The sequence below is a fragment of the Prinia subflava genome, chromosome 2, assembly GCF_021018805.1.
Source record: "Prinia subflava isolate CZ2003 ecotype Zambia chromosome 2, Cam_Psub_1.2, whole genome shotgun sequence".
NCBI classification, from domain to species: domain Eukaryota; kingdom Metazoa; phylum Chordata; class Aves; order Passeriformes; family Cisticolidae; genus Prinia; species Prinia subflava.
The window spans coordinates 104,636,937-104,657,518 of NC_086248.1; the positions used below are offsets into that span (position 1 = coordinate 104,636,937).

Here is a 20,582-nt window from a genome sequence, read left to right on the forward strand (position 1 = left end):
TTATTTAAGAAAATGGCACCATCTCAGGAGAACATCTTTAACTAAGAGAGCATAAGTGCATCCAATGACAGTTACAAATATTTTTATACAACAGACAGACAAATTGTGCTGATTGTCTGTATTAAAAAAAAAAGAAAAAGAAAAAAAAAGAAAAAAGAGCCTTGCCTAAAAGACTACAGTAAATCATGGAAGTGATCTCAAGTGAACAGAGATGGATTTCTGGAATACGGTGTGCAATGAAACCACTGACCTCTTATACAAGGGTTCATGTCTTTTTCTACAGAAACAGATGGGTAATAGCATAATGCTGAAATCATGCTCTACATAATATGGACCTAGTGATTGCAGACCTGATTGCTTGCCATATGGTTGCTGAAGGGTTGAAGAGAAAATGGGATGATAAGCAAACCCTTAAAAGCAACATTTTTATTGAATGGCCATTACATTAAAACCCAAACTCTGCAAATGAAGGCAAGAACTGTGGTGAATAATGATGAAATAACAAAACAATAAAAGAAGAAACACAATAGCATGTATTTGTTTGCAGTATGCAAAATAATACTCTTCATTTTTTTGGTGACATTCTGCCTTGTGTTATGAGCATTTGGTGGAAAGTTGGTGGGACACTGCTGCCTGCAGGGCACAAATACAGTATCGTGGAACACTGCAGTATTCACTAGGTCAGACAGGAAAAGAAAATAATCACTTGTCTCAAAGGAAAAGCTTCTGAATTAAATGCTAACTAAAATATGCAACTGGCATACATGAGCCACATTACTGTGAGGCTGGTGGGAAGCCTTCATGAGACTTGCTTTTCCAAGACACATTTCTACACCTATTTCTTCTCTCTCCTCAAAAAACCTTGCTTTTATCACTGATTTTTTTTTCCTTGGTACATTCTTGTAACTGATGAATAGCCTGGGTTTTTTTTATTGACATTTGTCAGTAAGTTGCTGAGTATGGGCAGAGGAAATGCAAAGAGTAAGTGATGTGTAAGTCCTCACTCCTAATGTGTACTTTTTAGAACCTCCTTCTTTGTAGGAAGGAGGTTCCACGTGGCACTCAGCAATGCCACCACAATGTCATGGCCATGCCTCCTCCCGTGCTGAGGGGAAATGACTCTGACAGTGTGGCAGGGCAAGGCTTCGAAACATGAAAATGCTGCGCTTGTGGGCTTTTCTTACACCTTTGGACGGTGGGGCCAGTGTGGTCTCTTTTGAGGCATTAATGGTTTGCTCAGTTGTTGCTATAAGAGGTAACCAGTTGGTAAAAGCCAGAAATTCAGCTCAGTTTAGAGATTGCAAAGGTTTCAAGTCACATAACATAAGCCACTTGAATCAGGCAGGACTTGCCTCCTTTAGAGGCTCAGCCATGCATGAACATCCAGGTGGCTGATGTCTCAATGCAGAGTGGACCTCAGTGGCTTTGCAGTCAAAAAGGATCCTTTTGTTCTTAATTTTTCCAAAGCCTGTCCAGTCCCTAGTGCTCAAAGTGTTTAGAAAGGGATGGGGAAACAGTTCCAAGCTCTTTTTGGCAGGTGCAATCTGTGTCCTGCTGTGTGGCCAAACTCCTCACATGTGGGGACCACCCCAGGCAAGTCCCTGGACACTCGTCCTCTCTTCACCATGCTGCTAAAGAGCTTCCAAGATCCAGGCAGGGTAATAGAGCTATCTCTGATTAATCATTACTAAATACAGACTTCCTTGGCTTGACAGGCTTGTCTGATGCATCCCATAAATCACAATTTGTTTGACTGCAAGAATGGAAAATATTTATTTGAACAATTACTCTCCAAGAGGAATCTGCCATGAACGTGAACCTCTGGATCATCCTCAGGCTTCTCACAGGCTGCCCACCTCACTTTTATTTCACTCAGAGACCTAAGGACATGTGACAAGCAGCATATCCCACTATTTAAGACATTTTAAGTATGGCGAAACCGATTTTCATATGATGAGAAGAGATTTCCTGCAGCCTATAAAATTGATTCTCATCCCTCTCGACTCGTGACATGCCGCCTGTGTGGCAGCAATAAGTTTTGCATAACTTTTAAGAGCCCGTGCTGACCTACTTAACAGGCATCCACTGCTACATAATGTATTTAGGTCAAGTATTGTGTTTGAGCTTATCATCAATCTTGTAATAGTCCGGCTCACTGTGAGAGCCACAGGTACATGATTGATGCAAACATTCCACAGGATAGAGAATATTCTTGTCATTTTCTTAAAGCGAGGTCTAGTGTTAGGGTGTTGCTATTTTTGTTGGAGAAGAAACAAGGATTGCCAATCACAACCCTCCCAACCTGTGCTGCTGCACCCCTGGCTCTCTCCCTATATTAAGAACATCCAAAACCACCTAAAACAAGTGATTTTTATTTTGTTTCTTACATGATTCATTTGGGCTAGACAGACATATATAAAATCTATATTTTTATTATGATATGTTACGGACCGGTTCTTCCTTCCAAAAGAATATACCTGGAAATTTTGTACCCAATCATTTTGTACCCAATCCTTCTGTCCCTCCCCTAATTGCAGTTGGTATTTTAGCCACATTTTGGGCAGGCTCTTAAAGCCTATATTTTAATAAAGTAGTGCCAGCACACTTCCTCATCCAGATGATATTAGTGACGTGCACGTTGGTTTGAGCAGTAAATTGTTGCAAAGTTCTCTGACATCTTAATGCTCTGACAGGATGTGAAAGACAATAACACCACTGAAAAGACCAGAAAAAAGGCCCTTTATAGCTATTGAATAATATATTAGCTTTTAACACTGTATATACAAGCAAAATGGGCTAAGGTATAAAATCAACAAAATAATTACTTATACCAGACGTTATATATTTTATCAGCATCAGAACTGCATGACCTCAGCCCATGGTGCAAATGGGGTTTGATTTGGTATTCATTACCTCAAAGAGCTGTAAATACCTGCGGCCCAAGTGGAATCTGCCCTGGAGGCTGATGAAATGGTGTCTTACTTGTGTGTAATTTGGAAAGAGTTCCTCTGAAAAAACCCTCAATCTGTTGTGTGAATGGACTCACAGGAATCGTTCCCAGTGCCCAAAATGTGCCAATGTGAGGACCTGCGAGCAGCTCCTAAAACGTGCAGGTGGGTACCTGCATACAAATGCTTCTAAAATTGACATGTACAGTGCTGCGGATCTGAAAATCTATACTGCACTTTTTAGCAGCATATTATGAAGTCTGAACTGAGGGAAGAGTTACATGGCAATGAAATATGCATGAAAAAAGTCCAATTTATACATGGATCCCAAGAGTTTGGCGACTTGTCTCCTTTCCTTCCTTTTCAAATGCTATGCAAAGTTTATCAGTTTGTATGACAAATTAGTTTGTGCTGTCTCTGTATTCCAAGCAGAACTTCCATGATGTTATTTGCTTCTTTTCTTAAATACTTTTGGAGGAAAAAAAAGTTAATGATTGTGCTAACACACCTCTCTCACAAAGTAAGAGCCCTCAGTCTGAGCTCCTTCATTTTGAAAGTCTTAACTTACACCTTAATGTTGCTTTAGTTTGGTTTAATGTCTGATACAGCTGGACTTTTTCTGCAAAACTTATTTCCAGAGTTTTGTCTTATCATATTCAAAGATTTCAAATGTTGGGATTAAATTCTGGCTAAATAAAAAAGGAAAAAAGTGAAGAATCTTTAATATATTTTTTTGCTGATACTCAGAAATGTTTTGCATCTTCCTGCAGAAAGTTATAAGACATTCAAAATTCAGAAAGAATTTCTGTAATATAATTCAATTTAAGTCAGCAGTTGTGGATTCTTTGCCTTGAGTTCACTGATACCAGCCTGAGAAGGAGTGGGCAGAGGTGAAATTCCTTCTGTCAAACACAAAGTCGATGGGGGGAAAATGGGGAGGCGGTTGTATGCAAAATAGAGACACTTCAGCGTCTTCTTATACACTATTTTATTTATACATGCGACAAGAGGAGCACTTCTTACTCAGGATAACATAAATAACCCCGGCACAAAATGTTTTAGGAAGTGCACTTGGAATTACAGCCTCATCTTAGGTAAAGTCAGGATTTATGTAAGTGAGGAGTTGTTCTTTTCAGTTCTCTAAATGCAAACAAAGCGGGCTCTTTGTTTGGGGGACAGTTGTTGTTTCCCAGGCTGTTGCTGCAGCTCAGTGCTGGGTGCAGCTTTACCTTTTCTTGCCCTTTTCAAGGTGGGTGTGCAGTGAAAGGGAGGGAGGGAGAAGGACAAAGAGGGAAGAATTTCATTCAGATATTTTTCTGTACAGATTGCTGAGTTTATTTGGGGCATAAAAAAGCTGCAAGAGTTGTTTTTTACCTTCCTTGTGAAGGGTAATATTTGCCTGGTTTGAGTCCACTGAGCCAGCTGATCTCAAGGGAAGTGTTCTGAGGGGAACAGCTTCAGAATCTGGTCCTGGATGTTCCAATTCCTTCTGCAGGTGCCTTTGATTCTGAAATGTGAGAGAAGAAGTAGGAAGAACATTCTTTAATGCAGGATGGGATGGGGAAATGTACGTGTTTTTCTAGATTTTTATTACAGCTTTTAGCTTTAAAATTCTTAGAAAGTCGGAAGTACCTTCTAATCTTTTAGCTGCCTTTTTCCTTTCTATTTAACAATTCAGTAGCACATCGATTGATCCCTTTCCCCAAACATTTTGAAGCACTTGAAACCATTTCTTGCCACATTGTTATTTATAGAGATTCACTAAATGAAAAAAAGCTCCTTTTCCCTTGCAGGTATATGCATCATTTATAGTCTGGCTTCATTATATTCTGTACTGTATCAACTCCTGTAGGAAAGTGGTTATGTAATGCTCTTATGTCATTACATTTACATGCATTAAATTCCTGGCAGAATCATATTCGCTGGAACAAAGGGTTCATTAGCAGGACAGAAATGCTTAACTTGGGAAACTGCTGGAAGAAGTGAGACGCATTTCCAGGCTGATATTGTTGATATGCAATTATATATTATGTACAGAGTTGATGTGGGATTAGCTAATCCCAAATGACAAGTATAAATGTGATAGAAGTTGTTCACTCAAATCTCTTTCTGCAGTCGTAACTTTGAATAGGAGTTATCATTGTTAAATCTGGAGTGGCTGTGAGGGGGACTCGCTGCAGTGTGGCAGAGCAGTGCCATTCCCACCACATGGGAGCTTTACAGAGGACCAGCAGTCAATCCACAAACTGCAAATACAGGAAAAAAAAGTTACTCAATGCCCCTTATTTACATGTGCAACTGGTGCAGAACGAATTTATGGCCTCGATTGTGTTATGCATTTAAATATGTTCTTTATTCTTCCAGCTTCTCTCCCCTGTCAGTGAAGCATTATGGTGGGAGCTTCCAGGGAGAACACCTGGGCACATTCCTTTGCACAGTGTCAGGGCTCTGCCTGCACCAGCTTCGGAAATGGATCATTTTAGTTTTGTTGAAATGGCAGCTAAAGAGCAGGAATATATCAAGAGTTAAAACTTCATTACTGGGGAACAATAAAAATACATCAAGCCTGGAATATTGTCTAGGAGATCAGATTTCTTGGTTGTGTTGACACTTTAAAGAAATATGTTTATTTAAGGAATAGAAATTCTATATACTGGAATACTACAGTGATAAATTGCATTCTAGTTAGGCTATCTCTGATGTTCTAATTTCATCAGCCAGCAATGGACTGTGTAACCCATGAAAGTCAGCTAAAAAAAGGCAAAAAATAATGCTAAGGGCAAAAATCTTCCTTAACTTTTCTGTACTACTTCACTGGGACTGGTGCTGAACAGTGTTTGGAGTCCGCAAACATTTAATTGTATTTGTTAGCACCTTTTCATTGGGTTGCAGCAAGGAGTGTTCAGGTGTAGATGTGCTGGAGACAGCACAAAGAAATGTATCTGCTTGTAATTTCCATGAGGATGAGAAGCAGGGGACGCTGAGTTTCATGCAAACCTGGAAACAGGAACGTTTACAAGTTTCCAGACTTCCATGTCTGACAACTTCCCTAAATTTAGATGTTACGGCTGTTTTTGTGACCTGAAAAGTCTCCTGCACAAGTGTAGATCCCTAAAAAGGGCTACCTGGAAAGCACTGTGATAAATATGTCTAGTTCCTTCCAAAGCTGCGAGGAAGTGATTTTTAACATATTTCACCAAAAAAATGCTGCTTGTTCTCAGCTTTGCAGATGGTTTCCCAGGTTGACTTGTTAGAATGATAAGGAAGGACAAAAGCTCATTTGGCAGAACAGGAACTCTGTCGTTACTCATGTTGAGAGCATCTGTCTTGCTCATGTACTCGTGTGTTTGGGGCTGAATAGGCTGTGGAGAGTTTCTTCTGGTTTCACTTATGGGGGACATTCTTGGGGGATGATGAGGTGTCTACAGCTCCACTTGTCAGTGCTGAATCACACAGACACGCTGGCTGCCCTTGCAACTGCTGCAAGACAAACCCAGAAGTCTTGAAGGATGAAGTGTGAAGTCCCCAGTAATTTCAATCTGACCACAAGCAGCTTTTCTGGAGAACAAGAAAGCACAAAGCTTCACTTTAAGGCAAACTCCCCCAATATTTATTCATTTATATATTTATGGAGGTGTATCATGGCTTGTGCTGAAGTTGTCACAATTTGATAAATCAGTGTGGAATTCCACAGCAAATAACAAATAGCTTGCTAATAGAGGCCATACTTTTGTCAGCGGTCTCAACTGGTTGAAGGCTGTGTCATGCGTTTTCTTTCACTCTCGAATCTTTGAGAATGCTTTTTGTAGAAGTTTGATAGTCAGCTATCAAGATCTCTTCAAAATCAGTATCAGTTATGCTGGAGGTTTTGAGACGTCTGCTATCAATTGTCACTGTTGACAAACAAGAGGGGGAATTTAAAAATAGAGTCTTTGGCACAACTTCCACTTTAGTTCTGTGGAGTTGGTTAAAAATGCTGTCTTTGATGTAAATCAAATGGAGCAGTATTTGCAGTCTGCATAACAAAACCAAAATGGGTCTTCAAAGCTAAGGCACCACATATGTTTACTCTTCCTCCTGTTTCTAAATTCTCTGTACTTCAGATATTTCCAGTATATTTTCAGTGTTTCAGTATTGCTGGGTTAGTGATGTGTTCCTGTGGAGTAGATGGAAGTGATACAATGTAGTTTGCAAAAATATGTGTTTCAAGAAATACAAACACAAAACCAAATAAAAGGGTTGGGTGAAGAGGTGCAGCCATTTACTGTTTGGCATTGAAATTCTGCATTTCTGCTCAAAGAGATAAATTTCCATTTTGTGGTTTCAAGCACCTACTTGATTTTTCTAGATTCAGTATTTGTGCACATTCCTGAGGTTCAGGCTGGTGAATTCTGACTCCCATTTTAAGGCAAAAATTGCAAAAATGTCCAATTGCATTGTGGGAAAGCAAAGAGCTCTTCAAAGCTATATAAATTAATTCCTTTCATTAAAGGAACAGAGGGAGAAAATGCAAAAATCAAATAAATTCAAATATGTTTAAAAAGACTGATAATAGGCTAAAGGAATTACATGAAAGAGGCTGGAGGAACTTCAGAAGTACATAAGACACTATTAGCTTTTCCTTTCGGCTTCCAGCCTCCACAGTGATGCTGCAGAGGGTGTTGCAGGAATGTCTTCAATCCATGGCACCCAAATGGTGTGGAAGATGCACCAGAAGCTTCCCCTTTGTCTCTGGCAACAGACATTGAATCTGCGTGGCCAGAGAGTTCAGGTGGGATCAGTGAATTCCTGCAAGAGGTTGTGCAGTGGAAAGCGCTCCCTCGGGATTCCAGAGAAGCAGGAGCTCATTTCTCTGCAGATCCCATACGGACATTGGTCATGGCGTCCATGACCCTGCCATGGGCTGGAGAATGAGCAGAGTTGGAGATGTGCTTGTGAGGATCTGTCTGTGCCATCCTTTTCCTTGACAAGTTTATGGATCCCAAAACATGGTGGAAGATGTACCCACAGAGATGGGATTTTATTTTTATGCACAGCACGGGTAGAAAAGGGTTCTATTTGTAGTTCCCCTCTGCACATGTAAGGAACAAGTCCTGGGTTTTGATTTCATCCAGATTTAGCCTTAAAACAAGAAAAGCTAAATGTGCAAGGTAGAAGAAATCCAGGATACTGAGTGTGTTCAGTGAAAAAAAAAATTCCTTGGAGTCAAATGTATTGCTGAATACCACCTTAAGTAGCTTTGCTGTCTCCTTCCATCATTTTTTTACTGTTAAGAATAGGATAAGAAATTGGAAAAGAGACAAAGTTGTTCAGAAAAAAGAAGACAAAAGAAGGTGCTGATTTTAGGAACTTTGATTTATTCAATTTTGCTTAAAAACATTAAGGTTTTGGTGTACAAGTATCCTTTGAAAAAAAAAATGTCTATCTTTCAAAATCTTGAATGGGAAAACATTCAGGTTTCTGTCAGGCAGAGCTCACAGATTTTTTTTTAGATGTAAGTTTAAAAACAGACACCTTTTTAAAAGGGATTTTGGGGTTCTTTCTTTGTAACTTGACAGGATGGTTTGTTCATGTCAATAGTCTTTTGATCACTCAAAAGACATTGAAATAAAAAATGTCAATGCTTCCACTCTTTTGATCCAGCTCCCTTAAGTATTGTTGCAAGAGAAATATATCAGATTATTATAATTTTTCGACTTGGCTTTACGGGTATAACCTGGAGCCACATTTTTGGGTCTAACCCAGAGGGCTTTGGAGGCTGGAGCCACATTTGTGGGTCCAACCCAGGGCACTTTGGAGCCATTTCTGCACATTAACAGTGCCCTATTTTTTCCCAGTAGGAGAATAATTTCCTAATTCATTTGTACTGCCGACCACTCTTCACTCTAGTTATAAAAAAACTACAATGGGGTTTAGCTTTTTGTTTTTAAAGGCCAGTAAACCTTGAATTAGAAATATAAAGCTGTGAATACGACAGGTTATTCTCTCCTGAATATTTCGGTAAACCCTGATCACAAAAACTGTAGGGAATGTTTTCCACAGAATTCAAATTTAGCAGAAAAAGAAAGTACATAATTAAAACCAAATTCTGGTGTTTGTACAGAGTCTGGATTTTTATATGTGTATAGAAAATAGTGATTGTAAATTTATTTAAATGGATTATTGTTTTACATGGATGATAAGCTACACTTGACAGCAACCATTTTCTAGGATTTGTTTTGTATCTCATGCAATGGTTAAAAGGAGCTTAAGCCTCCAATCCAGATGAATCAGGTGTACGCACTCAAGATGGAAGATTTCTGTCAGGAGTGGTGAATCTGGATTTGTGGTGTGACCCTTGCATGTTTCAGGAATAAATCTCTGGAAGCACAGATTGAAATCCCCACTGAAGCTGGTGGGAGTTTTGTTCCTGACTTCAGTGGGTTTAGAATTTCACTGTAAGGATTTTTAGGTACTTTATTAAAAATGAAAAGGTTACCTGTTTAATACTGACCCAAATCATTCACTGCACAACTTCTGTCCTGCTCAAATTCCCACTCGCAAGCCCATAAACAGAAAGAGGAACTGTAGGAAAGGAAAACTCTGGATTTCAAGTGAGAAAGCCACTTGAGATCTCTCCATATCACACTCTGGCTGGTTATTCTGGGCAGCAGAAGTGGCTGAGCCGGAGCTGTTATGATCCACAGCACTTTGTGAGGAGTGGGGAAGCAGAGGCAGAAACGGGTGCACTTAGAAAATGCCTTGAGAAGGTTCGTGACACAAGTGACTGCAGCTCCCCAGAGGAACTGGCACTGCAGCACACTCAGCACTGCTGGGCCCTTCGAAGGGGGAGTTAAAATAATCCACTGTGGGATGCAGTGAAGGCATTGACTCTGCCGGTGAGAAAGCAAGCCCAGGATTTCATCAAATTCCTACCACAATCACACCCAAACGGATGGCACCGAGTGTCTTCTTTGGGTTTTCAGCTCTTTATTTCTGGAAAACAAGAACACAGAAAGAAATACATGAAGATCTAGAATTGTAGAACAGGGAAATGAAATCAGTTTGTCACAGGGATTTTTTTTTTTATTGACATCTTTAGTTTGTTTTGACGTCTGTAATTAAATCACTAATTATGTGTTTCTGTTGCAGTGGTCATGCTTTTATTACATAATTGCTACAAGTTTTTCTCTCCCCACTAACAATATTTGTTTAACCTTAGTGCATGCTAGTTACATCCTTCAGAATGGAAAAGCTTAGAAACAGTTATTGATTGTTACAATTAACTAAATCAGAGGGGCTCAAAGTTCTTTGCCATAAATTAAATATGTTTTGTGACACAGGATCAAAGATAATTAAAGGATGAAGCAATTGCAGTCATTAAACAATAAATATTATTTTGATGCCAATTGAAAAAAATAAAACAGCAACAAAAAAGGGCAGGAAAATGGAGAGATTTTAAAAGGAGGGGAGAAAAGTTTAGCCCGGGGTAAAGACATAATTTAAAAAATAATTTGTACTGTGATCCTTTGAGCTTCCTTCTGTGTTGTCTCAAAAAGCGTCTGTTTAGGTGAGATGCAATTCAGTCACCTTCTCTTTTTTTTTTCCTTTTTGAATTTAGGCATATTTTTTGTCAGTATATTTCAATGTATTCATTAATTTTTCTCATTTGTTTATTTTATGCAAACCATAAGAGACATTTTTTCCTCAGTGAAGATTGCCTCTTTATTTTATTTTGAAATATTTGTATATTTATTTCATTAAATGAGATAATGCTTTTTCTTATTAACATAATTTCCAGTACATTAAACATATTTCTCCACAGACAGAACAGAGGAATCAGATTAAATGACAGTTAAATCACTTGCAGCAATTTCAACTGTTAAAAGAAATAAGTGTCTCTGTTTTCTTTGTGATCACGAGATGTGCTGTAAAGGGAAATAAAATACTAAAGAAAGGAGGGGAAACATAAAGAAATAATGACTGACTTATTGCAGTAATACCATTGAGAGAAGAAAAACTCACTACAAATAAAAGGAAAAATAATATAGTGGTTTTGAAAGTTACCAAAATTCATTTCTTATTGATGAGATCAGTGTGAGCCTTATACTGACTAAAGTGAGGAGGGAGAAAAATAGCAAAGCACACCCAAAGCCAGACAATGCCATAAACTGTGGGCAATGAAAGAAGGAATAAATACTGTGCATTTGGAGGGCTGTTACTCTAAATGCCTCTAATTTTTAAATAATTTATATTTTGTCACATTTAGGGAGGAGAGGGAAGAAGCAATTATCTCTCAGTGAGCCAAGCATGCCCCTCTGCTGCTGTGTTCAGGGCTCTCCAAATGTCCAGGTGTCCCTCCTGCAGCTCTGTCCCCCTTTCCTTGGCAAATGTGGGGCTGCAGGAAGGAGAAAAGCATCTTTTATTAGCTCTTTTAATAAGATCTTCCAGAATGATTATAATATTAATTTTTGTCTTAATTATATTTTTATTATTATTTTTAATTTCCAGAGCCTGCACCAGATGCTTTGAAGAGATCTTGCTTGGGACTGAAGGACTGGGCTGAGGCATTTCTAAGGTAATGTTGACATTATTGTTTTGTCCCTCATTTCCTCTGTGCTTTTGGCTGTAAACCAGTTATTTTTCACCAATTTTATGTGCCTGATTTTTTAGTCCTGAGTAAGGACAAGTCCAATAGTTGCCATTTTCCTTCTTTTTCTCAATTTCCCATTAGTATGCTCTACAGCTTCACTGATTTCACCTTCAAGCTCAAATCAGAGAAGGATTCTTGAGAAGGGGGACCTGTTTGAACTCCGTGCACTGTCTCAGAGTTAACTAAAATTGTAATTTTTCAAGAATTTAAGTGACGGCATTTTTGTTGTTAAAGCTTGATGAGGAAAAGTGATGCCATGGGGTACAGTATCCTCCCTTATGTGACATGGTGCAGGGAAGGAGGTGGAAAATGTCACCTTGTAAGGCTTTTAAGGAATTGTTTCCTGGGGCTGGAGAAGAGGCTCTGCCTTCCTGCTTATGCTCATCTGCCAAAGCTGAGCAGGGGTCGCTGCAGTGTCGTCACCAAAGACTTTGCACTCTGGGTTTGGTGTCCCTGGGGTCCCCTTTGGAAGCTCCATTTGCTGTGCCAGGGGGACTGGTCAGGCAATGGAGGTGGTAATGGAATTTGGCAGTTGAGGAGACTCTGAGAAATCACAGAGCATGTGAAACATAATTAAAGAAATAAACCAGGAGCATCTGCCACCATCCTCTGCAGAAGTCCTGCCAGGCAGAGTCACATCTGTGCCCCTGGAGGGGCACCAGCCCAGCAAAGCTTCTGATGGGCACAGGCCGAAGGTCACTCCAGGCCCTGCACAGGATCCCTGTCCATGGAAGCTCTGCATGACAGACAGAGCTGGTAAGTGGAACTCAATGCACTTCTACTGGTGGTACTCATACCTACAACCTTCATTACCAAATTTGCAGGGGGCATAATAATCATTAATGTGTTTATTGTGCCCTTGTGAGTTGGGGCAGGGGCATGGTTGTTTCTTCACACACACAGAATTGAAATGTAGGTAGCACAAGTACTGAGCTCCAGCTCGTGTGGGAGCTGCCAGAGATCTGGTCCTGTTTTGTGGCTTTTCCTGCAGGATCCTGACCCGTCTTCTTGGCTTTGTGTCCTTTTCCAAGGTGTCTAAATAGGAGATGAGGATTGTGCTGGGATTCCTCTGCAGTCAATAAAGGGAGATAGGGATCTCTAAAGGAAAATTCTGGCCTCCCAATGGGTTTTGGAGAGCGTCTACAAAACCTGCCTGCTCTCACTGAAACGCCTTAAGAGAGACTTTTGCATCTCTCTGCCTTGGACACTCACTAAGGACAAGATTTGATTCAAAACCACTATGAAACAACATTTCCCTTTTTGCCTCTGCTGAAGAGCCCCAGCACAGCTGTAATTAACTTCTGAAGATGCTCTATCATACTTACAAAATGTGACTGTGACTTAGAATGACAGGAGGGGCACAAACAAGCAAATAAAAAGCCACCATGATGAGGTATGAGCTTCAGTGAACCGATGTCCTGCACTGGATTTTGTTGCAATCCAGTCACCCTCTAAATACCTGTGAAGTTCTCATCACTGTGAACAATTTTTATTTTTTGTCTCACTATGAACAATTATCGTTTTTGGTCTCAGAGGTGGACAGGCAGGATGACCCAAACCTCCTCTGTGTCCATTTCAGACTTTAGTTTTTAAAAGTGTGAGTAAAGGCTTAATTAAATGTTTTCAAATAAACTGATTTTAAATCAGGTAGATGATGATAAGAATCTCTTTCAGAATTTACCAAGTTTATATTTTGCATATTCCATACCAATGCCATTTCTTTTCTTGTGACATCGCAAAAAATGAAATTAGTTTTTGACTGGGAGGGGATGATGCTGAAGGTGTTCTCAGAATAACGTGATTTAGCTTTTGGGAAATATTAAAGCATGACTACACTGGACCTTTTTATGTTAGACAACTGCAGTTTTTCTATTCTGCAGTAAATACTCCTTTCAGATTTCTCATCTTGCATGATATTGCCTATTTCATGCCTCTGACAAAGTGGCTGAAACAAGCTCTTTCCCCAAACTCGTGATATTTGTGCATAAAGGATTATTACTTGTGGTATTTTTTAAGCAATGAATAAATTACAGCATTGTTTAGGCAGATGCAGAGAAGGTGTTGGGTTTCTTGTTTGATGCCACAGCAAAGGTTTGTGTCAGAGCTCAGAGGGCATGCAAGAACATTGTGCTTGCATCAGTAGGTTTAGGATCTAAACTAGTCTTGAATATACACTGGAACATTTTCTTATTCTACTTTTCATATAGTATTTTGGCTGTGTGAGCTATTCCATTGTCCCATGGTTATATTTTAAAACAAGAGATCAAATTCTCTTATTTAGAGGGTACTAAAATTCATCAGTATCTTGCTGGTGTGTGGACGAGCATGGTGGCACTGGCTTTCCACACTCCTGTGTTTTGTTGTAACACACCTGCCTTTCCTGCAGAAAGTAGAGCACCAGGTTCATGGGAATATTCAGTGCAGAGGGGTGGCTTGGGAATTGTACTTCTCTTGGCAGCATTGGAGGAAACTGAGTGAGACCTCACCCTTGAGCTTGGTGGTTGGTCCTTTGTTTTTATTTGACACAATAGGAATGGCAAAATGAGAGAGAAAAAAATAAGGTTGATTGCTCTTCAGAGAAGACCTTAGACAACAGAATCTCTCCACTCCGGTGACTCTGGGACATGTCTGACTCGATTATTCCTGTCCTGTTGAAATATCAGGCAACTGGACAATATCTTGACTGAAATACATTGGAGGAATATGGAAATGCAAAGTACTGTTTTTGTGAAAATCAGAATCTCTATTCCCTTTATCTATATCTACACTTGCTGATTCTTGTGACTGTGATGCAATTGATTATCTCTAAAAATGATTCTCCCTGAGATGTGGGGACTGTGCCTTTGCCTCATGGATGAGCAGAGCTGTCAGCTCCTCCTAGACTTGATGCAGATCAAGGTTAGAATTTTTAACTTTTGTTTTGTTTGTTTGTTTGTTTTTTCTGTGATTGTCAGTTCAGTTTTATTTTCCAAAATAAGATTCCAGGGGAATGCTGTAGCCTCCTCTGAAGGCATTCAGCTGCTCCGCTCCTGAGTGCGCCTCACACTCAGCCCAGTTTTCCAAGGACGTGAGGTTCAGCCTGGGGTCTGTTCCTCTTCTTCCTGCAGTGACTTTGGCATTTCTAAACCTGTTTGCGGAGCAGAGCAACGTCTCAAAGTCATTATGTTTTATGAGTTGCACAGTTACCGGTGTCTGGATATGGCAATGGGGATACCTCAGTGAGGAAGAGATGGACAGGGGGCTCATTTGATGCCATCTCTCTCTGTTGGCAGCAGCAGTGAGACAAACCACAGCGTTCACTGCTATCCTTTGCACAATGAGGGCGTGAGGTGGTGTGGCAGAACAAAAAGTGGTCATGGCAAACCAAGTTTCAGTAGTTCTCTTACTTTCTGCAATGGATCATTTTTTTCTTTTTATGGGGATTCAAATGGAAAAAGTGGCTTAGATGGAACAAACTAGAATCTCTACTTAATGTTTCTCTTGATGCTTCCAGCAAATGGGAACATAATAAAATAATTGTGTTTCTTGAAAAAATTTTGGTTAAATTTAGCTTTGTTTTCTGCTTAAAAAGGGGAGGAGGGGAGTGATAATAAATGTCACTTGAAAAGAAAAGTTTCCTTGGTTTCCTGTTTTCAGTAGGCTTAAGATAATTCATTTGTTCTACTTGTAGTCTGTCAATTGATGCGTCCCTTCCAAAACTGTCTGTGGGCCGCTTTAGCCAGAGTTTCCTACGGTTATTTTTGCACTATTGTTAAACAGAACCATGCAGCATGTTGCTTTTTCAATTTACTGTGTGGGATCTGCACATAGTTTTCCATTGTGGCATATTTGTGTGTTTGTCACTTTTATTGTTTATATGCCAGCATATGGCCAGAAAAAAACAAACTTCTTTCCTCAGTTTTCTTCTTTTGTATTGTTTAGTCCACAGTGCCTTTACAGCAACAATTTGTAAAAATCAAATTCCTGGAATGTAATTAGTTTGCTTGAAAAAGGAAGGAAAACTGGGAGAATACAGCTCAGGGATCAGAAAATGTTTGTGAATAGCTTCATTTTCCTACCCAGAGCTGCACATAGGGCAAAAAAGCCAATGCCTGTTTTTATTTAAACTTCAGTTTGGTCGTTTAGGCTCATATGTCTCACCATGCCGCTTGCACAGACGTTAGTGCCTGCATCGAGATCTTCTCTAGAGCAAGCAGAGCTCTTCACATCGCCAAAATCTGCCTTGGATAGCAGTGCCTGACAAGGACCAGATGTTTGCATTTGTAGGATATGGAACCCCAAGCTCAGCAGTACCAGCACCACATGTTTTCCAACTACTGCTTTATTGCAGTTGAGCTAAAATTGACCAGAGATATATGGGGTTTGGTTGGTTGTTTTTTTTTGTTTTTAACAGTACTAACAGTGTAGTTATTGTTTTGTTCAATTTTGAGGTTGTAGAAAAGAGCATTTTTTCTTAATTTCTGCGTGGCATCAGTGCTTACATGACACCCTTATAAAGAAATTTCTTGGTTTATCTGCTACTAAAAATCAGTACAAACTAGGCCATATCCATGAAGTGATCAACTCTGTCATTCCATAGCTTATTGGCACCCACTGGCACAGGATTTGGTTGTAATTTGAGGCAGGAATGTTGTTGTTGTTGTTTACTCCTGTAAAACAAGGAGTTAAACTTTAAAGCAAAATAATCATTCATTTGCAAAACTCTGCTTTCTTATCGGTGCACTTCCAATGTACCACATATTTTTAGCAGTAACCAAAGACCAGTAACCAGCTTGAAATCCCATACAACAGATGGATCATGATAAATCCATGATGCTGGCTTCTCCTGGATTTTCCATTTTCTGGAAGCAGTTGCACACCACACAACCCACCACGTAAAAGCCTGCTGGAAACAAAATACTAATTTTCTGTAGTTTCTTTGGTTAGTGAAGTATTTTCAAGAATACCAACAGTCATTTGAGGTAAAGAATCTCTGCAGCAATTAGGATTCATTTACTGCTGGAGCATTTTATTAATTACACGTTTGTAACCACATGGATGGTCACAAAACCATTCGCACATGTCTGAATTTCGAGATTTGTAGACAGAAGATTTAACGTAAACATGGAAATGTTAAACTACTCATCTGTAGCCTGCAAAGGAGATAACAAGAAGGATTCTGTTCTCGGTGTGATTTGTGAACAATGCTAAGTAAATATTCATCATTAATATATAATAACTGTTGCTTTTGGCAGTTCACTTTTCATTTAATTTGATAATGTGTCCAGTAAATGAAGTGGTACAGGCTGCAGTGTTTTACCATCACAATTGCATATTTTCAATCATTGTTAAATGAAGGCAGCTCAAGGCAAAGCTTTAACCCCCACTAGTTTTGTGTGTGATAAAAAGAGAAGGCGCTATCAATCTTTATTGTCTGTCTCGCTTACTGTAATTGCATTCAATAGTCCACTGATTCTGTTGTCTGTGCTAATGTCAGGAACAGGGAAGAGCCAGATGCTCAGACTTGATCAGATGCATCCAGTGGCCACTTTGATAAGTTGGCAGCAAGGCTCCAACCTCGATGATAAATTGTGAGTGCTGCAGATTATGAGCAGCTGAACACCGGGAGTGTGTGTGGGGAAAGTTCTTACCTACCTGGAATCTGGCATCCCAGTGCCAGCCAAAGGCCAGCCCAGGGGTTATTCCAACGCATCTCATGCTGGGAAGGTGCCAGGGAGTTGTATTCTCATGGACAGCAACACAACAAAAAACCCAAACAGCCTCAGGGTGATTTGAACATGACATTGAATAGTCCCAACACTGTAAAAGATGTTTCAAATAGTCTTAGTATTGTGGTTATCTGATTCAACAGGAGAGCTTTGGAATTATGGTATTCCATACTTTAATCCATCACAAAAGTTGTATTTTCTTGGCACCTTTTTTCCCCCCTCCAATTTAAAGTAGTGCCTGGAATGTTTTGCAGAGTAACAAACAATAATTCTTCAGTGTAGTATAAATAGTGATATATTTTGTGAGGAAAGAACTCTGGTGTACACAAGGGAACTATGGAATAAGTTGCTTTCTACAGGTTCTTTGCACCTTTGATGTTCCTCACAGGTTAATTATGTAAGCTCTTCAGTGAGTATCATCCCTCAAGACAAGTAGTTGTTAAAGAAGATCTCAAAAGACTCAGAAGTCTCACCTTCCCCCAGTTTATATAATTTCTACAGAAAACGCTCCTATTTTTCCCTCAGGACTGATGTAAAAGGTGTGAGCTTAACTGTGGATGGTGCTTACAAGTTTGTCTTGTGTGGTATCACTTGTGGCTGGCAATTGTGGATTGTCTGTGCAGCAGGCCTAGGTTTTGGCTGGTACAATTTGATCTTTTTTGGGTGCTCGAGGAGAGGACAAGACAATCCTTTTGCCATCACTTCTGTTGGATTATTTAGGCAGCTCCTTTGACTGCTGCAGGTGTGTAGGTGCATCAGCCTCACCCTGGGCAGTGTGGCATGGTAAATAACCTCTGCTAAGGCTCTGATGTGGACGTAAAAGTATCATTATTTGAGGAAGTTTGGAAAACTAAAATTAGTTCCTTAAATTCAACTGTACCTAATGTTGCCTCTTTTTTTTTCCCCCACTGCATTTTTTTCAAATTAATTAAAGCACACAGATGTTCAATTAATACCTAAAAAAAATCCATGGCCACAGCTGTGAAGCAATGTTGTTGAGATTTAACATATCTAATAACATTTCTCTCTTTGAAGAAATTCTATTAATGACTCTCTGCTAAATAACTTTGCATTGATAAATTAAAGGAAATGTGGGGTAAACTAGAAGGAGATGTCGGCTGTCTGCTCCACTTCTTTATGAGAATAACAGAGAAGCCCAAAATAAAAGATCTGCTTTTCATTGTCTTATACTAACATGTGGAAGAACTCTGGTTCCTAGGCAAAATATATTGATTTAGCTGGAAATTATTGATATCTCTCTTGCAATTCATGGAGAGGTAGCTTGAAAAAGCTGCCATGGAAAAGCCAGCTGCTAACACTAAGTGTATTGGGGTTGTGAATTCCTTCAGTGCTCTTTGTTATGTGGAATAACAGCAGTCTTGCATGTGAGCCATGGTAACTGTTAATACCATGGGGGGTTTGATTTACATTGTTAAATCCTGATATAAAGCAAAAGAGCTCAAGATAATGCAGGAGATGTGGTGATAACAGCAGAGATGCTGCTGGACCAGGAGCTGTTTGAGGCATGCTTGTGCTGCTCAGGCAAGGGTCTCCGATGTAGAATGGTGAAGGTAAGTTGGATGTGAGGACCAACAAATATCTCTGTGTTCTGTGGGGTGTCCCCAGTTTCTGAGCAGAACTGACTGAGCCACAGGAATTCATCTAGCGTGAAGAGTAAAATACAGAAGAGGAGTTCAGTACTTCTTTGAATTGTCAGTTTCTCTGCTAGGCCAGCTGGTATCCAACGGAGGGCTAGATTTCACCCCCCCAGTAAAGGCACCAGTAATCCTCCTTTTCACTTCAGCACAGAGGATTTTGCCCCCGAGTTATCCTGTTGGTAGCATTTCTCTTTCTGAACATTAATTAATAGCCCAGAAGAGACTGAAGACACGAGCCAAGTCCTGTGCTCAAGGATGTCACATCCTGTGCTTCAGACACCTGGGCAGTTGCTCAGTTTGTATCTTCTGCACACAAATCAAGACATTTTCTGACAAAGAAAATTACCAGTAAGATCATGTTCAGTAAAGTGAAACGGGGCTTCGCGCTGTTTCCTGTGTTAGGCCAGAGTTCCAGCTCCTAAATTAGAGTAGCTCCACTGGAACTGGAAAAGATCATTTATACAACTGTCCCCTTGATTGTTTTGTCTCCAAACATCTAGACAACTGCTTAGTGATACTGCACAGGATTGTTTTTATTCCTACCTACTAGCCATTAAATCAAAAGTAAGGTAATTTTTACAGGCTAGTTAGTTGTAAAGGAATACCCTTTAAAATCCCCTCAGGAGTTTTCTCCAGGTTTGACAAGTTGTTTTCTACTTGAGGTGGAGCTGTCTCATTTGTAGTGTGTTCATACAAGCACCCGTTGCTTGTGCATTCAGGAGTGGGGAGTTCCTTTATTTTCAGCTCTCAGGTAACCTTAGAAGCAATAATCATACCTGTGTCTTCCAAGTGACATGGCTTCACTGGATAATTTTGGAAATAATTTGATTTACAGATGGTCTGCTAGACATGAGTTCAGTGCTCTAGGACTTGCTTTCTGAAAGCTTTACCAGAGCAGTAGATAAGAGATAGGACCTGATTTTTGTCTGGGGCCAAAAATGGCATTTTGTGCATGAAAAATATTGTCTGTATGTTTTTGCAGCTGCAAATAATTGGGAATAAATGTAATGGCTGGAGCCATTGCTTCATTTGTGTGCAGCTGATTGCAGCCCAGTCTCGCTACTCTAAACAGATCCCTGATTCTGCTGTCAAGGGAAGTTACTCATTCCCAGTCAAGCAGATCAGGATCTGCACATCCACCTCCTGGATGGGGGTCTCAGCTGGGACACAAAGGGGAAAACTAAGAGCGCATGGAAAGCAAAAGTATGTGTCCAGTATCTTCCCTAAAGAGTGGGGAAAGAATCAGGTTTAGAAATATTCTGATGCTCTTCTCCAGTGGTGCGACATTCAGAATTACCATGCTCAGAAACTGTTGGCTGTAAAGGAGAAAGTTCTTCCCTTTAACTCAAAAAGCTTCATTTCACAATCAAGCATCTAAAATTAAAATTTCTTTAAGATAAATTGTCTCAAATTAAGGAACTAAGCCAATTTTCTTTTAAAAGATAAAGTCAAGTCCCTGAACTTAGCAATAGATGAGTATGTGAGAATAAAGTTTGTAGTTAGGACCAGTTTGAGGAATCAGAGAAGAATTTCTGAGACATCTCAGAAGCATTAAATTTGAACTTCATCCTGAAAAAGCCTTGGCATGAAATTTCTCTCACTTTATGGTATACTATGCAAGGTAAACTTCTCTTAG

At 39.8% G+C, this 20,582-nt stretch overlaps 1 long non-coding RNA gene across 2 annotated transcripts in view; it reads left to right on the forward strand.

Annotated features, from left to right (window-relative positions):
- The window catches only part of LOC134547453 (uncharacterized), a 434,555-nt gene that overhangs the window by 102,149 nt on the left and 311,824 nt on the right, over positions 1-20,582 (forward strand). For both annotated transcript variants that reach the window (XR_010079475.1, XR_010079476.1), the window contains exon 2: positions 11,439-11,505. This is a non-coding gene — a long non-coding RNA (uncharacterized LOC134547453). The remainder of the gene's footprint in view (positions 1-11,438; positions 11,506-20,582) is intronic.